This window comes from Ranitomeya imitator, chromosome 1, assembly GCF_032444005.1.
Source record: "Ranitomeya imitator isolate aRanImi1 chromosome 1, aRanImi1.pri, whole genome shotgun sequence".
Classification (NCBI taxonomy): Eukaryota; Metazoa; Chordata; class Amphibia; order Anura; family Dendrobatidae; genus Ranitomeya; species Ranitomeya imitator.
Genome location: NC_091282.1, coordinates 829,243,760 through 829,260,680, shown reverse-complemented (window position 1 = coordinate 829,260,680; position 16,921 = coordinate 829,243,760). Strand labels below are relative to the sequence as shown.

The following is a 16,921-nucleotide window of genomic DNA, read 5'->3' as shown; positions in this document are numbered from 1 at the left end:
TGCATTTGTGATCTGACGAAGGCAGGAACATTGAGCTTAGTGCGGCCATTGATGGATTATTAGCAACTCCGCAAGTTTTTTCAAGAGGAAGAGAATCGTAATACAAAGCTTTGATGAAAACTAAAAAGCATGTCAACGGTACCAGGAATTCCCAGCCAGTCTCCCATGCTGGTACTTGCCCAGCCTCAAGTAGCTCAGCATTTGCGATCTGACGAGGGCAGGCCCATTCAGCATAAAGAAGTAATTGACAGATAGGTCTGTAGCACAAATTTGGGTCTTTTCAAGCGGCAAAAAATCGTAAGGGTAAGCTTTGAAAAAAACAAAAAGCACGTTAACGGTACCAGGGATTCCCAGCCAGTCTCCCATGCTGGTACTTGCCCAGCCTCAAGCTGCTTTGCATTTGCGATCTGACGAGGGCAGGCACATTCAGCTTAGAGTGACCGTTGACAGATAGTTAGCACCAGTGCGGGTCTTTTCAAGCGGAAAAAAATCGTAAGGGTAAGCTTTGATAAAAACAAAAAGCACGTCAACGGTACCAGGGATTCCCAGCCAGTCTCCCATGCTGGTACTTGCCCAGCCTCAAGCTGCTTTGCATTTGCGATCTGACGAGTGCAGGCACATTCAGCTTAGAGTGACCGTTGACAGATAGTTAGCACCAGTGCGGGTCTTTTCAAGCGGAAAAAAATCGTAAGGGTAAGCTTTGATAAAAACAAAAAGCACGTCAACGGTACCAGGGATTCCCAGCCAGTCTCCCATGCTGGTACTTGCCCAGCCTCAAGCTGCTTAGCATTTGCGATCTGACGAGGGCAGGCACATTCAGCTTAGAGTGACCATTGACAGATCGTTAGCACCAGTGCGGGTCTTTTCAAGCGTAAAAAAATCGTAAGGGTAAGCTTTGATAAAAACAAAAAGCACGTCAGCGGTACCAGGGATTCCCAGCCAGTCTCCCATGCTGGTACTTGCCCAGCCTCAAGCTGCTTAGCATTTGCGATCTGACGAGAGCAGGCACATTCAGCTTAGAGTGGCCATTGACAGATAGTGAGCAACTCTGCGGGCCTTTTCAAGAGGAATAGAATCGTAAGGGTAAGCTTTGATGAAAAAAAAAGAAACGTCAATGGCACCAGGGATTCCCAGCCAGTCTCCCATGCTGGTACTTGCCCAGCCTCAAGCTGCTTTGCATTTGCGATCTGACGAGGGCAGGCACATTCAGCTTAGAGTGGCCATTGACAGACAGTTAGCACCTGTGCGGGTCTTTTCAAGCGGAAAAAATCGTAAGTGTAAGCTTTGATAAAAACAAAACAATGTGGGAACCATGCCAGGGATTCCCTGCCAGTCTACCAAGCTGATACTTGCCCAGCCTCAAGCTACTTTGCATTTGTGATCTGACGAAGGCAGGAACATTGAGCTTAGTGCGGCCATTGATGGATTGTTAGCAACTCCGCAAGTTTTTTCAAGAGGAAGAGAATCGTAATACAAAGCTTTGATGAAAACTAAAAAGCATGTCAACGGTACCAGGGATTCCCAGCCAGTCTCCCATGCTGGTACTTGCCCAGCCTCAAGCTGCTTTGCATTTGCGATCTGACGAGGGCAGGCACATTCAGCTTAGAGTGACCGTTGACAGATAGTTAGCACCAGTGCGGGTCTTTTCAAGCGGAAAAAAATCGTAAGGGTAAGCTTTGATAAAAACAAAAAGCACGTCAACGGTACCAGGGATTCCCAGCCAGTCTCCCATGCTGGTACTTGCCCAGCCTCAAGCTGCTTTGCATTTGCGATCTGACGAGGGCAGGCACATTCAGCTTAGAGTGACCGTTGACAGATAGTTAGCACCAGTGCGGGTCTTTTCAAGCGGAAAAAAATCGTAAGGGTAAGCTTTGATAAAAACAAAAAGCACGTCAACGGTACCAGGGATTCCCAGCCAGTCTCCCATGCTGGTACTTGCCCAGCCTCAAGCTGCTTTGCATTTGCAATCTGAAGAGGGCAGGCACATTCAGCTTAGAGTGACCGTTGACAGATAGTTAGCACCAGTGCGGGTCTTTTCAAGCGGAAAAAAATCGTAAGGGTAAGCTTTGATAAAAACAAAAAGCACGTCAACGGTACCAGGGATTCCCAGCCAGTCTCCCATGCTGGTACTTGCCCAGCCTCAAGCTGCTTAGCATTTGCGATCTGACGAGAGCAGGCACATTCAGCTTAGAGTGGCCATTGACAGATAGTGAGCAACTCTGCGGGCCTTTTCAAGAGGAATAGAATCGTAAGGGTAAGCTTTGATGAAAAAAAAAGAAACGTCAATGGCACCAGGGATTCCCAGCCAGTCTCCCATGCTGGTACTTGCCCAGCCTCAAGCTGCTTTGCATTTGCGATCTGACGAGGGCAGGCACATTCAGCTTAGAGTGGCCATTGACAGACAGTTAGCACCTGTGCGGGTCTTTTCAAGCGGAAAAAATCGTAAGTGTAAGCTTTGATAAAAACAAAACAATGTGGGAACCGTGCCAGGGATTCCCTGCCAGTCTACCAAGCTGATACTTGCCCAGCCTCAAGCTACTTTGCATTTGTGATCTGACGAAGGCAGGAACATTGAGCTTAGTGCGGCCATTGATGGATTATTAGCAACTCCGCAAGTTTTTTCAAGAGGAAGAGAATCGTAATACAAAGCTTTGATGAAAACTAAAAAGCATGTCAACGGTACCAGGAATTCCCAGCCAGTCTCCCATGCTGGTACTTGCCCAGCCTCAAGTAGCTCAGCATTTGCGATCTGACGAGGGCAGGCCCATTCAGCATAAAGAAGTAATTGACAGATAGGTCTGTAGCACAAATTTGGGTCTTTTCAAGCGGAAAAAAATCGTAAGGGTAAGCTTTGATAAAAACAAAAAGCACGTTAACGGTACCAGGGATTCCCAGCCAGTCTCCCATGCTGGTACTTGCCCAGCCTCAAGCTGCTTTGCATTTGCGATCTGACGAGTGCAGGCACATTCAGCTTAGAGTGACCGTTGACAGATAGTTAGCACCAGTGCGGGTCTTTTCAAGCGGAAAAAAATCGTAAGGGTAAGCTTTGATAAAAACAAAAAGCACGTCAACGGTACCAGGGATTCCCAGCCAGTCTCCCATGCTGGTACTTGCCCAGCCTCAAGCTGCTTAGCATTTGCGATCTGACGAGGGCAGGCACATTCAGCTTAGAGTGACCATTGACAGATCGTTAGCACCAGTGCGGGTCTTTTCAAGCGTAAAAAAATCGTAAGGGTAAGCTTTGATAAAAACAAAAAGCACGTCAGCGGTACCAGGGATTCCCAGCCAGTCTCCCATGCTGGTACTTGCCCAGCCTCAAGCTGCTTAGCATTTGCGATCTGACGAGAGCAGGCACATTCAGCTTAGAGTGGCCATTGACAGATAGTGAGCAACTCTGCGGGCCTTTTCAAGAGGAATAGAATCGTAAGGGTAAGCTTTGATGAAAAAAAAAGAAACGTCAATGGCACCAGGGATTCCCAGCCAGTCTCCCATGCTGGTACTTGCCCAGCCTCAAGCTGCTTTGCATTTGCGATCTGACGAGGGCAGGCACATTCAGCTTAGAGTGGCCATTGACAGACAGTTAGCACCTGTGCGGGTCTTTTCAAGCGGAAAAAATCGTAAGTGTAAGCTTTGATAAAAACAAAACAATTTGGGAACCATGCCAGGGATTCCCTGCCAGTCTACCAAGCTGATACTTGCCCAGCCTCAAGCTACTTTGCATTTGTGATCTGACGAAGGCAGGAACATTGAGCTTAGTGCGGCCATTGATGGATTGTTAGCAACTCCGCAAGTTTTTTCAAGAGGAAGAGAATCGTAATACAAAGCTTTGATGAAAACTAAAAAGCATGTCAACGGTACCAGGGATTCCCAGCCAGTCTCCCATGCTGGTACTTGCCCAGCCTCAAGCTGCTTTGCATTTGCGATCTGACGAGGGCAGGCACATTCAGCTTAGAGTGACCGTTGACAGATAGTTAGCACCAGTGCGGGTCTTTTCAAGCGGAAAAAAATCGTAAGGGTAAGCTTTGATAAAAACAAAAAGCACGTCAACGGTACCAGGGATTCCCAGCCAGTCTCCCATGCTGGTACTTGCCCAGCCTCAAGCTGCTTTGCATTTGCAATCTGACGAGGGCAGGCACATTCAGCTTAGAGTGACCGTTGACAGATAGTTAGCACCAGTGCGGGTCTTTTCAAGCGGAAAAAAATCGTAAGGGTAAGCTTTGATAAAAACAAAAAGCACGTCAACGGTACCAGGGATTCCCAGCCAGTCTCCCATGCTGGTACTTGCCCAGCCTCAAGCTGCTTTGCATTTGCAATCTGAAGAGGGCAGGCACATTCAGCTTAGAGTGACCGTTGACAGATAGTTAGCACCAGTGCGGGTCTTTTCAAGCGGAAAAAAATCGTAAGGGTAAGCTTTGATAAAAACAAAAAGCACGTCAACGGTACCAGGGATTCCCAGCCAGTCTCCCATGCTGGTACTTGCCCAGCCTCAAGCTGCTTAGCATTTGCGATCTGACAAGAGCAGGCACATTCAGCTTAGAGTGGCCATTGACAGATAGTGAGCAACTCTGCGGGCCTTTTCAAGAGGAATAGAATCGTAAGGGTAAGCTTTGATGAAAAAAAAAGAAACGTCAATGGCACCAGGGATTCCCAGCCAGTCTCCCATGCTGGTACTTGCCCAGCCTCAAGCTGCTTTGCATTTGCGATCTGACGAGGGCAGGCACATTCAGCTTAGAGTGGCCATTGACAGACAGTTAGCACCTGTGCGGGTCTTTTCAAGCGGAAAAAATCGTAAGTGTAAGCTTTGATAAAAACAAAACAATGTGGGAACCGTGCCAGGGATTCCCTGCCAGTCTACCAAGCTGATACTTGCCCAGCCTCAAGCTACTTTGCATTTGTGATCTGACGAAGGCAGGAACATTGAGCTTAGTGCGGCCATTGATGGATTATTAGCAACTCCGCAAGTTTTTTCAAGAGGAAGAGAATCGTAATACAAAGCTTTGATGAAAACTAAAAAGCATGTCAACGGTACCAGGAATTCCCAGCCAGTCTCCCATGCTGGTACTTGCCCAGCCTCAAGTAGCTCAGCATTTGCGATCTGACGAGGGCAGGCCCATTCAGCATAAAGAAGTAATTGACAGATAGGTCTGTAGCACAAATTTGGGTCTTTTCAAGCGGAAAAAAATCGTAAGGGTAAGCTTTGATAAAAACAAAAAGCACGTTAACGGTACCAGGGATTCCCAGCCAGTCTCCCATGCTGGTACTTGCCCAGCCTCAAGCTGCTTTGCATTTGCGATCTGACGAGGGCAGGCACATTCAGCTTAGAGTGACCGTTGACAGATAGTTAGCACCAGTGCGGGTCTTTTCAAGCGGAAAAAAATCGTAAGGGTAAGCTTTGATAAAAACAAAAAGCACGTCAACGGTACCAGGGATTCCCAGCCAGTCTCCCATGCTGGTACTTGCCCAGCCTCAAGCTGCTTTGCATTTGCGATCTGACGAGGGCAGGCACATTCAGCTTAGAGTGACCGTTGACAGATAGTTAGCACCAGTGCGGGTCTTTTCAAGCGGAAAAAAATCGTAAGGGTAAGCTTTGATAAAAACAAAAAGCACATCAACGGTACCAGGGATTCCCAGCCAGTCTCCCATGCTGGTACTTGCCCAGCCTCAAGCTGCTTTGCATTTGCGATCTGACGACGGCAGGCACATTCAGCTTAGAGTGACCGTTGACAGATAGTTGGCACCAGTGCGGGTCTTTTCAAGCGGAAAAAAATCGTAAGAGTAAGCTTTGATAAAAACAAAAAGCACGTCAACGGTACCAGGGATTCCCAGCCAGTCTCCCATGCTGGTACTTGCCCAGCCTCAAGCTGCTTTGCATTTGCGATCTGACGAGGGCAGGCACATTCAGCTTAGAGTGACCATTGACAGATCGTTAGCACCAGTGCGGGTCTTTTCAAGCGGAAATAAATCGTAAGGGTAAGCTTTGATAAAAACAAAAAGCACGTCAGCGGTACCAGGGATTCCCAGCCAGTCTCCCATGCTGGTACTTGCCCAGCCTCAAGCTGCTTAGCATTTGCGATCTGACGAGAGCAGGCACATTCAGCTTAGAGTGGCCATTGACAGATAGTGAGCAACTCTGCGGGCCTTTTCAAGAGGAATAGAATCGTAAGGGTAAGCTTTGATGAAAAAAAAAGAAACGTCAATGGCACCAGGGATTCCCAGCCAGTCTCCCATGCTGGTACTTGCCCAGCCTCAAGCTGCTTTGCATTTGCGATCTGACGAGGGCAGGCACATTCAGCTTAGAGTGGCCATTGACAGACAGTTAGCACCTGTGCGGGTCTTTTCAAGCGGAAAAAATCGTAAGTGTAAGCTTTGATAAAAACAAAACAATGTGGGAACCGTGCCAGGGATTCCCTGCCAGTCTACCAAGCTGATACTTGCCCAGCCTCAAGCTACTTTGCATTTGTGATCTGACGAAGGCAGGAACATTGAGCTTAGTGCGGCCATTGATGGATTGTTAGCAACTCCGCAAGTTTTTTCAAGAGGAAGAGAATCGTAATACAAAGCTTTGATGAAAACTAAAAAGCATGTCAACGGTACCAGGGATTCCCAGCCAGTCTCCCATGCTGGTACTTGCCCAGCCTCAAGCTGCTTTGCATTTGCGATCTGACGAGGGCAGGCACATTCAGCTTAGAGTGACCGTTGACAGATAGTTAGCACCAGTGCGGGTCTTTTCAAGCGGAAAAAAATCGTAAGGGTAAGCTTTGATAAAAACAAAAAGCACGTCAACGGTACCAGGGATTCCCAGCCAGTCTCCCATGCTGGTACTTGCCCAGCCTCAAGCTGCTTTGCATTTGCGATCTGACGAGGGCAGGCACATTCAGCTTAGAGTGACCGTTGACAGATAGTTAGCACCAGTGCGGGTCTTTTCAAGCGGAAAAAAATCGTAAGGGTAAGCTTTGATAAAAACAAAAAGCACGTCAACGGTACCAGGGATTCCCAGCCAGTCTCCCATGCTGGTACTTGCCCAGCCTCAAGCTGCTTTGCATTTGCGATCTGACGAGGGCAGGAAGATTCAGCTTAGAGTGACTGTTGACAGATAGTTAGCACCAGTGCGGGTCTTTTCAAGCGGAAAAAAATCGTAAGGGTAAGCTTTGATAAAAACAAAAAGCACGTCAACGGTACCAGGGATTCCCAGCCAGTCTCCCATGCTGGTACTTGCCCAGCCTCAAGCTGCTTTGCATTTGCGATCTGAAGAGGGCAGGCACATTCAGCTTAGAGTGACCGTTGACAGATAGTTAACACCAGTGCGGGTCTTTTCAAGCGGAAAAAAATCGTAAGGGTAAGCTTTGATAAAAACAAAAAGCACGTCAACGGTACCAGGGATTCCCAGCCAGTCTCCCATGCTGGTACTTGCCCAGCCTCAAGCTGCTTAGCATTTGCAATCTGACGAGAGCAGGCACATTCAACTTAGAGTGGCCATTGACAGATAGTGAGCAACTCTGCGGGCCTTTTCAAGAGGAATAGAATCGTAAGGGTAAGCTTTGATGAAAAAAAAAGAAACGTCAATGGCACCAGGGATTCCCAGCCAGTCTCCCATGCTGGTACTTGCCCAGCCTCAAGCTGCTTTGCATTTGCGATCTGACGAGGGCAGGCACATTCAGCTTAGAGTGGCCATTGACAGACAGTTAGCACCTGTGCGGGTCTTTTCAAGCGGAAAAAATCGTAAGTGTAAGCTTTGATAAAAACAAAACAATGTGGGAACCGTGCCAGGGATTCCCAGCCAGTCTCCCATGCTGGTACTTGCCCAGCCTCAAGCTGCTTTGCATTTGCGATCTGACGAGGGCAGGCACATTCAGCTTAGAGTGACCGTTGACAGATAGTTAGCACCAGTGCGGGTCTTTTCAAGCGGAAAAAAATCGTAAGGGTAAGCTTTGATAAAAACAAAAAGCACGTCAACGGTACCAGGGATTCCCAGCCAGTCTCCCATGCTGGTACTTGCCCAGCCTCAAGCTGCTTTGCATTTGCGATCTGACGAGGGCAGGCACATTCAGCTTAGAGTGACCGTTGACAGATAGTTAGCACCAGTGCGGGTCTTTTCAAGCGGAAAAAAATCGTAAGGGTAAGCTTTGATAAAAACAAAAAGCACGTCAACGGTACCAGGGATTCCCAGCCAGTCTCCCATGCTGGTACTTGCCCAGCCTCAAGCTGCTTTGCATTTGCGATCTGACGAGGGCAGGCACATTCAGCTTAGAGTGACCGTTGACAGATAGTTAGCACCAGTGCGGGTCTTTTCAAGCGGAAAAAAATCGTAAGGGTAAGCTTTGATAAAAACAAAAAGCACGTCAACGGTACCAGGGATTCCCAGCCAGTCTCCCATGCTGGTACTTGCCCAGCCTCAAGCTGCTTTGCATTTGCGATCTGACGAGGGCAGGCACATTCAGCTTAGAGTGACCATTCACAGGTCGTTAGCACCAGTGCGGGTCTTTTCAAGCGGAAAAAAATCGTAAGGGTAAGCTTTGATAAAAACAAAATGCACGTCAGCGGTACCAGGGATTCCCAGCCAGTCTCCCATGCTGGTACTTGCCCAGCCTCAAGCTGCTTAGCATTTGCGATCTGACGAGAGCAGGCACATTCAGCTTAGAGTGGCCATTGACAGATAGTGAGCAACTCTGCGGGCCTTTTCAAGAGGAATAGAATCGTAAGGGTAAGCTTTGATGAAAAAAAAGAAACGTCAATGGCACCAGGGATTCCCAGCCAGTCTCCCATGCTGGTACTTGCCCAGCCTCAAGCTGCTTTGCATTTGCGATCTGACGAGGGCAGGCACATTCAGCTTAGAGTGGCCATTGACAGACAGTTAGCACCTGTGCGGGTCTTTTCAAGCGGAAAAAATCGTAAGTGTAAGCTTTGATAAAAACAAAACAATGTGGGAACCGTGCCAGGGATTCCCTGCCAGTCTACCAAGCTGATACTTGCCCAGCCTCAAGCTACTTTGCATTTGTGATCTGACGAAGGCAGGAACATTGAGCTTAGTGCGGCCATTGATGGATTGTTAGCAACTCCGCAAGTTTTTTCAAGAGGAAGAGAATCGTAATACAAAGCTTTGATGAAAACTAAAAAGCATGTCAACGGTACCAGGGATTCCCAGCCAGTCTCCCATGCTGGTACTTGCCCAGCCTCAAGCTGCTTTGCATTTGCGATCTGACGAGGGCAGGCACATTCAGCTTAGAGTGACCATTGACAGATAGTTAGCACCAGTGCGGGTCTTTTCAAGCGGAAAAAAATCGTAAGGGTAAGCTTTGATAAAAACAAAAAGCACGTCAACGGTACCAGGGATTCCCAGCCAGTCTCCCATGCTGGTACTTGCCCAGCCTCAAGCTGCTTTGCATTTGCGATCTGACGAGGGCAGGCACATTCAGCTTAGAGTGACCGTTGACAGATAGTTAGCACCAGTGCGGGTCTTTTCAAGCGGAAAAAAATCGTAAGGGTAAGCTTTGATAAAAACAAAAAGCACGTCAACGGTACCAGGGATTCCCAGCCAGTCTCCCATGCTGGCACTTGCCCAGCCTCAAGCTGCTTTGCATTTGCGATCTGAAGAGGGCAGGCACATTCAGCTTAGAGTGACCGTTGACAGATAGTTAGCACCAGTGCGGGTCTTTTCAAGCGGAAAAAAATCGTAAGGGTAAGCTTTGATAAAAACAAAAAGCACGTCAACGGTACCAGGGATTCCCAGCCAGTCTCCCATGCTGGTACTTGCCCAGCCTCAAGCTGCTTAGCATTTGCGATCTGACGAGAGCAGGCACATTCAGCTTAGAGTGGCCATTGACAGATAGTGAACAACTCTGCGGGCCTTTTCAAGAGGAATAGAATCGTAAGGGTAAGCTTTGATGAAAAAAAAAGAAACGTCAATGGCACCAGGGATTCCCAGCCAGTCTCCCATGCTGATACTTGCCCAGCCTCAAGCTACTTTGCATTTGTGATCTGACGAAGGCAGGAACATTGAGCTTAGTGCGGCCATTGATGGATTGTTTGCAACTCCGCAAGTTTTTTCAAGAGGAAGAGAGTCGTAATACAAAGCTTTGATGAAAACTAAAAAGCATGTCAACGGTACCAGGAATTCCCAGCCAGTCTCCCATGCTGGTACTTGCCCAGCCTCAAGTAGCTCAGCATTTGCGATCTGACGAGGGCAGGCCCATTCAGCATAAAGAAGTAATTGACAGATAGGTCTGTAGCACAAATTTGGGTCTTTTCAAGCGGCAAAAAATCGTAAGGGTAAGCTTTGATAAAAACAAAAAGCACGTTAACGGTACCAGGGATTCCCAGCCAGTCTCCCATGCTGGTACTTGCCCAGCCTCAAGCTGCTTTGCATTTGCGATCTGACGAGAGCAGGCACATTCAGCTTAGAGTGACCGTTGACAGATAGATAGCACCAGTGCGGGTCTTTTCAAGCGGAAAAAAATCTTAAGGGTAAGCTTTGATAAAAACAAAAAGCACGTCAACGGTACCAGGGATTCCCAGCCAGTCTCCCATGCTGGTACTTGCCCAGCCTCAAGCTGCTTTGCATTTGCGATCTGACGAGGGCAGGCACATTCAGCTTAGAGTGACCGTTGACAGATAGTTAACACCAGTGCGGGTCCTTTCAAGCGGAAAAAAATCGTAAGTGTAAGCTTTGATAAAAACAAGAAGCACGTCAACGGTACCAGGGATTCCCAGCCAGTCTCCCATGCTGGTACTTGCCCAGCCTCAAGCTGCTTTGCATTTGCGATCTGACGAGGGCAGGCACATTCAGCTTAGAGTGACCGTTGACAGATAGTTAGCACCAGTGCGGGTCTTTTCAAGCGGAAAAAAATCGTAAGGGTAAGCTTTGATAAAAACAAAAAGCACGTCAACGGTACCAGGGATTCCCAGCCAGTCTCCCATGCTGGTACTTGCCCAGCCTCAAGCTGCTTTGCATTTGCGATCTGACGAGGGCAGGCACATTCAGCTTAGAGTGGCCATTGACAGATAGTGAGCAACTCTGCGGGCCTTTTCAAGAGGAATAGAATCGTAAGGGTAAGCTTTGATGAAAAAAAAAGAAACGTCAATGGCACCAGGGATTCCCAGCCAGTCTCCCATGCTGGTACTTGCCCAGCCTCAAGCTGCTTTGCATTTGCGATCTGACGAGGGCAAGCACATTCAGCTTAGAGTGGCCATTGACAGACAGTTAGCACCTGTGCGGGTCTTTTCAAGCGGAAAAAATCGTAAGTGTAAGCTTTGATAAAAACAAAACAATGTGGGAACCGTGCCAGGGATTCCCTGCCAGTCTACCAAGCTGATACTTGCCCAGCCTCAAGCTACTTTGCATTTGTGATCTGACGAAGGCAGGAACATTGAGCTTAGTGCGGCCATTGATGGATTGTTAGCAACTCCGCAAGTTTTTTCAAGAGGAAGAGAATCGTAATACAAAGCTTTGATGAAAACTAAAAAGCATGTCAACGGTACCAGGAATTCCCAGCCAGTCTCCCATGCTGGTACTTGCCCAGCCTCAAGTAGCTCAGCATTTGCGATCTGACGAGGGCAGGCCCATTCAGCATAAAGAAGTAATTGACAGATAGGTCTGTAACACAAATTTGGGTCTTTTCAAGCGGCAAAAAATCGTAAGGGTAAGCTTTGATAAAAACAAAAAGCACGTTAACGGTACCAGGGATTCCCAGGCAGTCTCCCATGCTGGTACTTGCCCAGCCTCAAGCTGCTTTGCATTTGCGATCTGACGAGGGCAGGCACATTCAGCTTAGAGTGACCGTTGACAGATAGTAAGCACCAGTGCGGGTCTTTTCAAGCGGAAAAAAATCGTAAGGGTAAGCTTTGATAAAAACAAAAAGCACGTCAACGGTACCAGGGATTCCCAGCCAGTCTCCCATGCTGGTACTTGCCCAGCCTCAAGCTGCTTTGCATTTGCCATCTGACGAGGGCAGGCACATTCAGCTTAGAGTGACCGTTGACAGATAGTTAGCACCAGTGCGGGTCTTTTCAAGCGGAAAAAAATCGTAAGGGTAAGCTTTGATAAAAACAAAAAGCACGTCAACGGTACCAGGGATTCCCAGCCAGTCTCCCATGCTGGTACTTGCCCAGCCTCAAGCTGCTTTGCATTTGCGATCTGACGAGGGCAGGCACATTCAGCTTAGAGTGACCGTTGACAGATAGTTAGCACCAGTGCGGGTCTTTTCAAGCGGAAAAAAATCGTAAGGGTAAGCTTTGATAAAAACAAAAAGCACGTCAACGGTACCAGGGATTCCCAGCCAGTCTCCCATGCTGGTACTTGCCCAGCCTCAAGCTGCTTTGCAGTTGCGATCTGACGAGGGCAGGCACATTCAGCTTAGAGTGACCGTTGACAGATAGTTAGCACCAGTGCGGGTCTTTTCAAGCGGAAAAAAATCGTAAGGGTAAGCTTTGATAAAAACAAAAAGCACGTCAACGGTACCAGGGATTCCCAGCCAGTCTCCCATGCTGGTACTTGCCCAGCCTCAAGCTGCTTTGTATTTGCGATCTGACGAGGGCAGGCACATTCAGCTTAGAGTGACCGTTGACAGATAGTTAGCACCAGTGCGGGTCTTTTCAAGCGGAAAAAAATCGTAAGGGTAAGCTTTGATAAAAACAAAAAGCACGTCAACGGTACCAGGGATTCACAGCCAGTCTCCCATGCTGGTACTTGCCCAGCCTCAAGATGCTTTGCATTTGCGATCTGACGAGGGCAGGCACATTCAGCTTAGAGTGACCGTTGACAGATAGTTAGCACCAGTGCGGGTCTTTTCAAGCGGAAAAAAATCGTAAGGGTAAGCTTTGATAAAAACAAAAAGCACGTCAACGGTACCAGGGATTCCCAGCCAGTCTCCCATGCTGGTACTTGCACAGCCTCAAGCTGCTTTGCATTTGCGATCTGACGAGGGCAGGCACATTCAGCTTAGAGTGACCATTGACAGATCGTTAGCACCAGTGCGGGTCTTTTCAAGCGGAAAAAAATCGTAAGGGTAAGCTTTGATAAAAACAAAAAGCACGTCAGCGGTACCAGGGATTCCCAGCCAGTCTCCCATGCTGGTACTTGCCCAGCCTCAAGCTGCTTAGCATTTGCGATCTGACGAGAGCAGGCACATTCAGCTTAGAGTGGCCATTGACAGATAGTGAGCAACTCTGCGGGCCTTTTCAAGAGGAATAGAATCGTAAGGGTAAGCTTTGATGAAAAAAAAAAAAACATCAATGGCACCAGGGATTCCCAGCCAGTCTCCCATGCTGGTACTTGCCCAGCCTCAAGCTGCTTTGCATTTGCGATCTGACGAGGGCAGGCACATTCAGCTTAGAGTGGCCATTGCCGGACAGTTAGCACCTGTGCGGGTCTTTTCAAGCGGAAAAAATCGTAAGTGTAAGCTTTGATAAAAACAAAACAATGTGGGAACCGTGCCAGGGATTCCCTGCCAGTCTACCAAGCTGATACTTGCCCAGCCTTAAGCTACTTTGCATTTGTGATCTGACGAAGGCAGGAACATTGAGCTTAGTGCGGCCATTGATGGATTGTTAGCAACTCCGCAAGTTTTTTCAAGAGGAAGAGAATCGTAATACAAAGCTTTGATGAAAACTAAAAAGCATGTCAACGGTACCAGGGATTCCCAGCCAGTCTCCCATGCTGGTACTTGCCCAGCCTCAAGCTGCTTTGCATTTGCGATCTGACGAGGGCAGGCACATTCAGCTTAGAGTGACCGTTGACAGATAGTTAGCACCAGTGCGGGTCTTTTCAAGCGGAAAAAAATCGTAAGGGTAAGCTTTGATAAAAACAAAAAGCACGTCAACGGTACCAGGGATTCCCAGCCAGTCTCCCATGCTGGTACTTGCCCAGCCTCAAGCTGCTTTGCATTTGCGATCTGACGAGGGCAGGCACATTCAGCTTAGAGTGACCGTTGACAGATAGTTAGCACCAGTGCGGGTCTTTTCAAGCGGAAAAAAATCGTAAGGGTAAGCTTTGATAAAAACAAAAAGCACGTCAACGGTACCAGGGATTCCCAGCCAGTCTCCCATGCTGGTACTTGCCCAGCCTCAAGCTGCTTTGCATTTGCGATCTGAAGAGGGCAGGCACATTCAGCTTAGAGCGACCGTTGACAGATAGTTAGCACCAGTGCGGGTCTTTTCAAGCGGAAAAAAATCGTAAGGGTAAGCTTTGATAAAAACAAAAAGCACGTCAACGGTACCAGGGATTCCCAGCCAGTCTCCCATGCTGGTACTTGCCCAGCCTCAAGCTGCTTAGCATTTGCGATCTGACGAGAGCAGGCACATTCAGCTTAGAGTGGCCATTGACGGATAGTGAGCAACTCTGCGGGCCTTTTCAAGAGGAATAGAATCGTAAGGGTAAGCTTTGATGAAAAAAAAAGAAACGTCAATGGCACCAGGGATTCCCAGCCAGTCTCCCATGCTGGTACTTGCCCAGCCTCAAGCTGCTTTGCATTTGCGATCCGACGAGGGCAGGCACATTCAGCTTAGAGTGGCCATTGACAGACAGTTAGCACCTGTGCGGGTCTTTTCAAGCGGAAAAAATCGTAAGTGTAAGCTTTGATAAAAACAAAACAATGTGGGAACCGTGCCAGGGATTCCCTGCCAGTCTACCAAGCTGATACTTGCCCAGCCTCAAGCTACTTTGCATTTGTGATCTGACGAAGGCAGGAACATTGAGCTTAGTGCGGCCATTGATGGATTGTTAGCAACTCCGCAAGTTTTTTCAAGAGGAAGAGAATCGTAATACAAAGCTTTGATGAAAACTAAAAAGCATGTTAACGGTACCAGGGATTCCCAGCCAGTCTCCCATGCTGGTACTTGCCCAGCCTCAAGCTGCTTTGCATTTGCGATCTGACGAGGGCAGGCACATTCAGCTTAGAGTGACCGTTGACAGATAGTTAGCACCAGTGCGGGTCTTTTCAAGCGGAAAAAAATCGTAAGGGTAAGCTTTGATAAAAACAAAAAGCACGTCAACGGTACCAGGGATTCCCAGCCAGTCTCCCATGCTGGTACTTGCCCAGCCTCAAGCTGCTTTGCATTTGCGATCTGACGAGGGCAGGCACATTCAGCTTAGAGTGACCGTTGACAGATAGTTAGCACCAGTGCGGGTCTTTTCAAGCGGAAAAAAATCGTAAGGGTAAGCTTTGATAAAAACAAAAAGCACGTCAACGGTACCAGGGATTCCCAGCCAGTCTCCCATGCTGGTACTTGCCCAGCCTCAAGCTGCTTTGCATTTGCGATCTGAAGAGGGCAGGCACATTCAGCTTAGAGTGACCGTTGACAGATAGTTAGCACCAGTGCGGGTCTTTTCAAGCGGAAAAAAATCGTAAGGGTAAGCTTTGATAAAAACAAAAAGCACGTCAACGGTACCAGGGATTCCCAGCCAGTCTCCCATGCTGGTACTTGCCCAGCCTCAAGCTGCTTTGCATTTGCGATCTGACGAGGGCAGGCACATTCAGCTTAGAGTGACCATTGACAGATAGTTAGCACCAGTGCGGGTCTTTTCAAGCGGAAAAAAATCGTAAGGGTAAGCTTTGATAAAAACAAAAAGCACGTCAACGGTACCAGGGATTCCCAGCCAGTCTCCCATGCTGGTACTTGCCCAGCCTCAAGCTGCTTTGCATTTGCGATCTGACGAGGGCAGGCACATTCAGCTTAGAGTGACCATTGACAGATCGTTAGCACCAGTGCGGGTCTTTTCAAGCGGAAAAAAATCGTAAGGGTAAGCTTTGATAAAAACAAAAAGCACGTCAGCGGTACCAGGGATTCCCAGCCAGTCTCCCATGCTGGTACTTGCCCAGCCTCAAGCTGCTTAGCATTTGCGATCTGACGAGAGCAGGCACATTCAGCTTAGAGTGGCCATTGACAGAAAGTGAGCAACTCTGCGGGCCTTTTCAAGAGGAATAGAATCGTAAGGGTAAGCTTTGATGAAAAAAAAAGAAACGTCAATGGCACCAGGGATTCCCAGCCAGTCTCCCATGCTGGTACTTGCCCAGCCTCAAGCTGCTTTGCATTTGCGATCTGACGAGGGCAGGCACATTCAGCTTAGAGTGGCCATTGACAGACAGTTAGCACCTGTGCGGGTCTTTTCAAGCGGAAAAAATCGTAAGTGTAAGCTTTGATAAAAACAAAACAATGTGGGAACCGTGCCAGGGATTCCCTGCCAGTCTACCAAGCTGATACTTGCCCAGCCTCAAGCTACTTTGCATTTGTGATCTGACGAAGGCAGGAACATTGAGCTTAGTGCGGCCATTGATGGATTGTTAGCAACTCCGCAAGTTTTTTCAAGAGGAAGAGAATCGTAATACAAAGCTTTGATGAAAACTAAAAAGCATGTCAACGGTACCAGGGATTCCCAGCCAGTCTCCCATGCTGGTACTTGCCCAGCCTCAAGCTGCTTTGCATTTGCGATCTGACGAGGGCAGGCACATTCAGCTTAGAGTGACCGTAGACAGATAGTTAGCCCCAGTGCGGGTCTTTTCAAGCGGAAAAAAATTGTAAGGGTAAGCTTTGATAAAAACAAAAAGCACGTCAACGGTACCAGGGATTCCCAGCCAGTCTCCCATGCTGGTACTTGCCCAGCCTCAAGCTGCTTTGCATTTGCGATCTGACGAGGGCAGGCACATTCAGCTTAGAGTGACCGTTGACAGATAGTTAGCACCAGTGCGGGTCTTTTCAAGCGGAAAAAAATCGTAAGGGTAAGCTTTGATAAAAACAAAAAGCACGTCAACGGTACCAGGGATTCCCAGCCAGTCTCCCATGCTGGTACTTGCCCAGCCTCAAGCTGCTTTGCATTTGCGATCTGAAGAGGGCAGGCACATTCAGCTTAGAGTGACCGTTAACAGATAGTTAGCACCAGTGCGGGTCTTTTCAAGCGGAAAAAAATCGTAAGGGTAAGCTTTGATAAAAA

The 16,921-nt window shown here is 48.2% G+C and overlaps 49 pseudogenes; all 49 read right to left on the bottom strand.

The window, feature by feature from the left end:
- Window positions 1-524: 524 nt before the first annotated feature.
- On the bottom strand, window positions 525-643 carry LOC138659734 (5S ribosomal RNA; annotated as a pseudogene).
- Window positions 644-719: 76 nt separating this feature from the next.
- Window positions 720-838, bottom strand: LOC138659729 (5S ribosomal RNA; annotated as a pseudogene).
- A 76-nt stretch (window positions 839-914) lies between these two features.
- Window positions 915-1,033, bottom strand: LOC138659114 (5S ribosomal RNA; annotated as a pseudogene).
- A 76-nt stretch (window positions 1,034-1,109) lies between these two features.
- Window positions 1,110-1,228, bottom strand: LOC138658882 (5S ribosomal RNA; annotated as a pseudogene).
- A 272-nt stretch (window positions 1,229-1,500) lies between these two features.
- On the bottom strand, window positions 1,501-1,619 carry LOC138659783 (5S ribosomal RNA; annotated as a pseudogene).
- A 76-nt stretch (window positions 1,620-1,695) lies between these two features.
- On the bottom strand, window positions 1,696-1,814 carry LOC138658490 (5S ribosomal RNA; annotated as a pseudogene).
- A 271-nt stretch (window positions 1,815-2,085) lies between these two features.
- Window positions 2,086-2,204, bottom strand: LOC138658777 (5S ribosomal RNA; annotated as a pseudogene).
- A 76-nt stretch (window positions 2,205-2,280) lies between these two features.
- LOC138658881 (5S ribosomal RNA) lies at window positions 2,281-2,399 on the bottom strand (annotated as a pseudogene).
- Window positions 2,400-3,065: 666 nt separating this feature from the next.
- Window positions 3,066-3,184, bottom strand: LOC138659728 (5S ribosomal RNA; annotated as a pseudogene).
- A 76-nt stretch (window positions 3,185-3,260) lies between these two features.
- On the bottom strand, window positions 3,261-3,379 carry LOC138659113 (5S ribosomal RNA; annotated as a pseudogene).
- A 76-nt stretch (window positions 3,380-3,455) lies between these two features.
- Window positions 3,456-3,574, bottom strand: LOC138658880 (5S ribosomal RNA; annotated as a pseudogene).
- A 272-nt stretch (window positions 3,575-3,846) lies between these two features.
- Window positions 3,847-3,965, bottom strand: LOC138659782 (5S ribosomal RNA; annotated as a pseudogene).
- Window positions 3,966-4,431: 466 nt separating this feature from the next.
- LOC138659169 (5S ribosomal RNA) lies at window positions 4,432-4,550 on the bottom strand (annotated as a pseudogene).
- Window positions 4,551-4,626: 76 nt separating this feature from the next.
- LOC138658879 (5S ribosomal RNA) lies at window positions 4,627-4,745 on the bottom strand (annotated as a pseudogene).
- A 666-nt stretch (window positions 4,746-5,411) lies between these two features.
- Window positions 5,412-5,530, bottom strand: LOC138658489 (5S ribosomal RNA; annotated as a pseudogene).
- Window positions 5,531-5,801: 271 nt separating this feature from the next.
- On the bottom strand, window positions 5,802-5,920 carry LOC138659319 (5S ribosomal RNA; annotated as a pseudogene).
- A 76-nt stretch (window positions 5,921-5,996) lies between these two features.
- On the bottom strand, window positions 5,997-6,115 carry LOC138659111 (5S ribosomal RNA; annotated as a pseudogene).
- A 76-nt stretch (window positions 6,116-6,191) lies between these two features.
- Window positions 6,192-6,310, bottom strand: LOC138658878 (5S ribosomal RNA; annotated as a pseudogene).
- A 272-nt stretch (window positions 6,311-6,582) lies between these two features.
- Window positions 6,583-6,701, bottom strand: LOC138659781 (5S ribosomal RNA; annotated as a pseudogene).
- Window positions 6,702-6,777: 76 nt separating this feature from the next.
- LOC138658488 (5S ribosomal RNA) lies at window positions 6,778-6,896 on the bottom strand (annotated as a pseudogene).
- Window positions 6,897-7,167: 271 nt separating this feature from the next.
- LOC138659416 (5S ribosomal RNA) lies at window positions 7,168-7,286 on the bottom strand (annotated as a pseudogene).
- A 271-nt stretch (window positions 7,287-7,557) lies between these two features.
- On the bottom strand, window positions 7,558-7,676 carry LOC138658877 (5S ribosomal RNA; annotated as a pseudogene).
- A 271-nt stretch (window positions 7,677-7,947) lies between these two features.
- Window positions 7,948-8,066, bottom strand: LOC138658487 (5S ribosomal RNA; annotated as a pseudogene).
- A 76-nt stretch (window positions 8,067-8,142) lies between these two features.
- Window positions 8,143-8,261, bottom strand: LOC138658485 (5S ribosomal RNA; annotated as a pseudogene).
- Window positions 8,262-8,532: 271 nt separating this feature from the next.
- On the bottom strand, window positions 8,533-8,651 carry LOC138659110 (5S ribosomal RNA; annotated as a pseudogene).
- A 75-nt stretch (window positions 8,652-8,726) lies between these two features.
- Window positions 8,727-8,845, bottom strand: LOC138658876 (5S ribosomal RNA; annotated as a pseudogene).
- A 272-nt stretch (window positions 8,846-9,117) lies between these two features.
- Window positions 9,118-9,236, bottom strand: LOC138658778 (5S ribosomal RNA; annotated as a pseudogene).
- A 76-nt stretch (window positions 9,237-9,312) lies between these two features.
- LOC138658483 (5S ribosomal RNA) lies at window positions 9,313-9,431 on the bottom strand (annotated as a pseudogene).
- Window positions 9,432-9,702: 271 nt separating this feature from the next.
- Window positions 9,703-9,821, bottom strand: LOC138658765 (5S ribosomal RNA; annotated as a pseudogene).
- Window positions 9,822-10,292: 471 nt separating this feature from the next.
- On the bottom strand, window positions 10,293-10,411 carry LOC138659911 (5S ribosomal RNA; annotated as a pseudogene).
- A 76-nt stretch (window positions 10,412-10,487) lies between these two features.
- LOC138658482 (5S ribosomal RNA) lies at window positions 10,488-10,606 on the bottom strand (annotated as a pseudogene).
- Window positions 10,607-10,682: 76 nt separating this feature from the next.
- Window positions 10,683-10,801, bottom strand: LOC138658481 (5S ribosomal RNA; annotated as a pseudogene).
- Window positions 10,802-11,072: 271 nt separating this feature from the next.
- LOC138659732 (5S ribosomal RNA) lies at window positions 11,073-11,191 on the bottom strand (annotated as a pseudogene).
- Window positions 11,192-11,662: 471 nt separating this feature from the next.
- Window positions 11,663-11,781, bottom strand: LOC138659026 (5S ribosomal RNA; annotated as a pseudogene).
- A 271-nt stretch (window positions 11,782-12,052) lies between these two features.
- Window positions 12,053-12,171, bottom strand: LOC138658480 (5S ribosomal RNA; annotated as a pseudogene).
- A 76-nt stretch (window positions 12,172-12,247) lies between these two features.
- LOC138659510 (5S ribosomal RNA) lies at window positions 12,248-12,366 on the bottom strand (annotated as a pseudogene).
- A 76-nt stretch (window positions 12,367-12,442) lies between these two features.
- On the bottom strand, window positions 12,443-12,561 carry LOC138659916 (5S ribosomal RNA; annotated as a pseudogene).
- Window positions 12,562-13,027: 466 nt separating this feature from the next.
- LOC138659109 (5S ribosomal RNA) lies at window positions 13,028-13,146 on the bottom strand (annotated as a pseudogene).
- A 467-nt stretch (window positions 13,147-13,613) lies between these two features.
- On the bottom strand, window positions 13,614-13,732 carry LOC138659779 (5S ribosomal RNA; annotated as a pseudogene).
- Window positions 13,733-13,808: 76 nt separating this feature from the next.
- LOC138658479 (5S ribosomal RNA) lies at window positions 13,809-13,927 on the bottom strand (annotated as a pseudogene).
- A 271-nt stretch (window positions 13,928-14,198) lies between these two features.
- LOC138658753 (5S ribosomal RNA) lies at window positions 14,199-14,317 on the bottom strand (annotated as a pseudogene).
- A 662-nt stretch (window positions 14,318-14,979) lies between these two features.
- On the bottom strand, window positions 14,980-15,098 carry LOC138658478 (5S ribosomal RNA; annotated as a pseudogene).
- Window positions 15,099-15,174: 76 nt separating this feature from the next.
- LOC138659415 (5S ribosomal RNA) lies at window positions 15,175-15,293 on the bottom strand (annotated as a pseudogene).
- Window positions 15,294-15,369: 76 nt separating this feature from the next.
- Window positions 15,370-15,488, bottom strand: LOC138659318 (5S ribosomal RNA; annotated as a pseudogene).
- Window positions 15,489-15,564: 76 nt separating this feature from the next.
- On the bottom strand, window positions 15,565-15,683 carry LOC138659317 (5S ribosomal RNA; annotated as a pseudogene).
- Window positions 15,684-15,759: 76 nt separating this feature from the next.
- On the bottom strand, window positions 15,760-15,878 carry LOC138659107 (5S ribosomal RNA; annotated as a pseudogene).
- Window positions 15,879-15,954: 76 nt separating this feature from the next.
- On the bottom strand, window positions 15,955-16,073 carry LOC138658875 (5S ribosomal RNA; annotated as a pseudogene).
- Window positions 16,074-16,345: 272 nt separating this feature from the next.
- LOC138659207 (5S ribosomal RNA) lies at window positions 16,346-16,464 on the bottom strand (annotated as a pseudogene).
- Window positions 16,465-16,540: 76 nt separating this feature from the next.
- Window positions 16,541-16,659, bottom strand: LOC138658477 (5S ribosomal RNA; annotated as a pseudogene).
- Between the last annotated feature and the right edge of the window lie 262 nt (window positions 16,660-16,921).